This window comes from Lactuca saligna, chromosome 5, assembly GCF_052625555.1.
Source record: "Lactuca saligna cultivar CGN05327 chromosome 5, ASM5262555v1, whole genome shotgun sequence".
Lineage (NCBI taxonomy): Eukaryota > Viridiplantae > Streptophyta > Magnoliopsida > Asterales > Asteraceae > Lactuca > Lactuca saligna.
The window spans coordinates 235464190-235468075 of NC_136421.1; the positions used below are offsets into that span (position 1 = coordinate 235464190).

The 3886-nt window shown below is 35.3% G+C and overlaps 1 non-coding gene across 1 annotated transcript; it reads left to right on the forward strand.

Moving 5' to 3' along the window:
• The first annotated feature begins 979 nt into the window (after positions 1–979).
• On the forward strand, positions 980–1083 carry LOC144999254 (small nucleolar RNA R71). Its single transcript, XR_013660771.1, has one exon. It is a non-coding gene; the product is annotated as a small nucleolar RNA R71 (small nucleolar RNA).
• Positions 1084–3886: the final 2803 nt, after the last annotated feature.

A 3886-nucleotide genomic window follows, 5' to 3' on the forward strand; every position in this document is an offset into this window, starting at 1 on the left:
AGCTCGTGATGAAAACGGTAAAGGAGGACGATAAGCTTGAACATTATCAAAAAAATTCTGATCAGACCCTCCCCACGTCGTAAGCCTTGGATGCTCACGTCGTGAGTTCGGTGTTTCTGCAACAAATTTTTCTTCTAGTTATGACTTCTTCGGATTTGGTACGGATTGATGAGGATTGGCTTCAAGTGCTTCAAGGAACTCAGAGATGGTATCCTATTCAGTTTTTATTACCATTACATGTGATTGAGGCTTTTCCTCGGGAATTTTTGGAGATAATTTTTCATGTAACAAAGTATTTAGTTGACCTATTTGGGCTTCGATATTTTGGATTGATGCGTGGTGATTCCTAAGCAAAGCTTGTTGGCCCTTAATGAGATTATGATGTTCCCTTATCACTGCATCGGTCTCGTTGTGTCTTTTCTCGGAAGCCTCCATAAATCTATGTAACATATACTCAAGATCAACTTTCTTTTCAGGAGGTGGTTGTTCTTTTTGTTAGAAGCCTCGGCCAGTCTGCCTATATTTTTCTTCTTTCTTCTTCTTATATTCTTTATATGGTAATCACTCCTTCTTTGGTTTCCTCTAATCTTCATCATACTTATCTCCACTTGAGTAGCAAACTTGCACCTTCTTATTGCTATTATCATCCAAGTGGCAAACTTTTGTCAAGTGCGGACCATTACATCTTTCACAACGAACTCTAATAGCATGAATTGACTGGTCCATCGTTTCCATCCTTCGGTCCATAGTGTTTAGCATGGCTAACACAACTGCCATATCTTCAGAAGTTCCACTACCAATTCCTTTTGCCCCATCATGCCTAGGATTATGGTACTCACTAGAATGCTTGGAAATTTCTACAATTAACTCCTTGATTTCAGCCAGATTTTTCTTAGTCAAAGGTCCTTGAGAATCAAGGAGTTTCCTTGTCATGACATTAACCCCATTATAAAATATAGACACGTCTTGTTTCTCATTCAAGTCATTTCGGGGGCAATTTCATATCAATCACTTGTAGTGTTCCCATGCTTCGTATAGTGACTCCCCCAGTTGCTTAAAATTTGATATAGCTTTCTTGAGTTTAGAAACTTTGGAAGGTGGGCAAAAGTGCTCCAAAATTTGCTCACGCATCTGTGCCCAAGTAGTAATTGCACCGGGTAGAAGTGCTTTTAACCAATCTTTCACAACTCCCTTGAAAGTAATGGGAAGCATTCTAAAAAGCACCATCTCTCTTGGAACATTAGGGACATTGAGGTAATTCGATATGTCGTTTACTGTGTTTATATGCATCCTCATGGTCTTTCCCGGAAAATGGAACGTCTTTAAGCGCGGAAATAATATCTCCTTTAAGCTCGAATATGGTAGTGGTTGAAATTATGGGTTACACTAAACCGGGACCGGTGTCTTCTCGGATTCTCTTCTTATATGCCTCCATGGACATATCAGCAATGTTTTCCATCTCGTTCTTTGGCTCATCCTCAAAATCGCTTTCTTCAAACTCAGGTTCAGTCTTGTATTAGGTATCTTTTGGATTAGGATTTTGTTCAAAGCTTTCAATCTTGCTCCCTTCCTTCTTTTGACTGTTGGACTCATCCACGTTCTTTCCTTTCTTCTTTGCAAAAACATATTTAAGGTCCTTAAAAGGTGACTTATTTGGCAGTTTAGATTCTCCTACGTTTTTATCCGTCTTTTTGTGAAGGGCTGACTCTGGATCTTCAAGTGGTGGTATCAAAGGTGTGTTGGATCCTCGGATCATGAACTACTGCAAGATAAACAAAAATAAAAAAGTAAAAATGAACAAAAACTACTTTAAAAATTCCTACTGATTGCTTACCACGACGTGGTAAAGGGCACCACCTTGTATTTTGCAACTAATCTAAACATAAACGAAAAAAAAAAAACGAAAATAACTGATCTCCCGTCGTGAGCTTAAGGATCACGTCGTGAGTTTAGTACTGAAATAAAAACTAATCCAAAATTTTAACTTTTTGCAGGTTTTACCCCACAAAAAGGATCAATTAATCTAAAGCAAGTAAATTTAAAAATAAAATAAACCGTTCCCCGGCAACGACACCAAAAACTTGATGTGTCCTAATAGTTACACCTAATTTTACCTACTATCCTACTAGCTATTCGACCTAGGGTAGTGTACCCTTTCGCAAATAGTATAGCACAAAAGTTGGGTATCGATCTCAGAGAACGGAATGAATTATTTAACCTACTCACTATTAAATTAATAAAATTCTAAGAAAAAGTAAAATGGTTTTTATCTAATTTTGCAAGTTTAGACAAATTTAAATTATCAACAACTTATTCAATCAAATATTAAAAACACTTTTGTTAGTTCGAATTCACTTTCCCTCAATGGTTAGCTATTAATTATGGACAATTCTCGTTGGTTACCAATTAATATACTATTAGCAATTCAACTCCAAATTTACTAATTTTGAATCATTTCACGTAAAGTTGTGCATAGTCATACATAATTTAAACACATGATCAATTATTAAATAGGATTGGAGTTATGTAAGATTGAGTTAACAAACAAAATTATGTTCATAATATGTATTCTCCAGCACAGCCAAATTTAAATACTTTAATTACTTATCTAAGATTGGTTCGATCTTAGCTCTAATAATCTAATGGTCACTAAATTACTAGGTAATCAAATTCATGCATATTAATGGTCACTAAACTACACAGAATATGAATTAAAGCAATCAAGTATCAAATTTAGCATGCTAGGTATAAACAATCAAACACAAGCCATTAACCAACTAGAAAAATCCATACTAACATAACTAAACCATGAGTTCTAGCTTCATCTAGCTAACAGAAGCAGCTAGATTTAGCTACTCATAAAAACAATCAAACAAGTAAACTTCAAAATTAAAAACATAGTAATGTACCAAACTAAGAATAAAGTATGATCTTTTTCTTCTTCCTTGGGTGTTATTATTAGGTTTCTTCCCTCTTTTCCTCTGAAAAATGACTTTTGTAATCTCTACTCTCTCCATCCAACCTCTAAAATCCATAAGCATCAATAGTATTTATAGATTTCGAATTTACCCTCCTCGCATCGTGAGAAAAGGCTTCTCACGTCGTGCGTTTAGTATAAATCTATATCGAACACGGACTCTTGCCTCCTGATGTTTATCTTCTAGAACCTTAATGCTCACGTCGTGAGGTCGTCCTTTTTGCTGAAGTCTTCATCTTTTAAGCTTTGAACCTCCAAATTTCCAATCCTTGTCGCTTTTGGTCCTTATTCTTCAAGATGACTTCTTTTGGCTGCAAAATACAATTTAATCTTACAAGTACCATTTATTTATGTATATAACCAAAATATTAATCAAAATGTATTCAAATATTGCCTAAAAATATGTATAAATATGGCAATATCAATAGCGTACATTGTTCATATGTGCCAGAACCTCGAACCCTAATATTTAGGGTTTAGACCTTATTTAATCATCCTTAACTCTCATATCTTCTTCCTTTCATCATCCTCCAGCCCCATCTCAACCTTTGAGAACCCTAACCCTTTTGAGTGCGTTTGTGAGCCTTTAAGTGTATTTTGGTGACCTTGAAGGAGGAAGGAAGAATAAAATATCATCTTGGAAAAATGGAACACAATGGATCTAGAATCACATCATCATTTGGCATCATTTGGAGGTAAAAAGCCTTGAACTTGATTAATTGTTGATTAGATCTTGTTTAGCCCTGAAATGGTGTTATTTTTGTCCCATAAGCTTGGTATTATGAGTATGGATTAATCTAATCCATATACGTTGGCCTTACAGACATTTTGGAGCATTTAGAAACATAAAAATGTAATCTTTATTGTTAGTTTCCTTACATTTATAAGTTACAAGGTCTTAATGGGTTA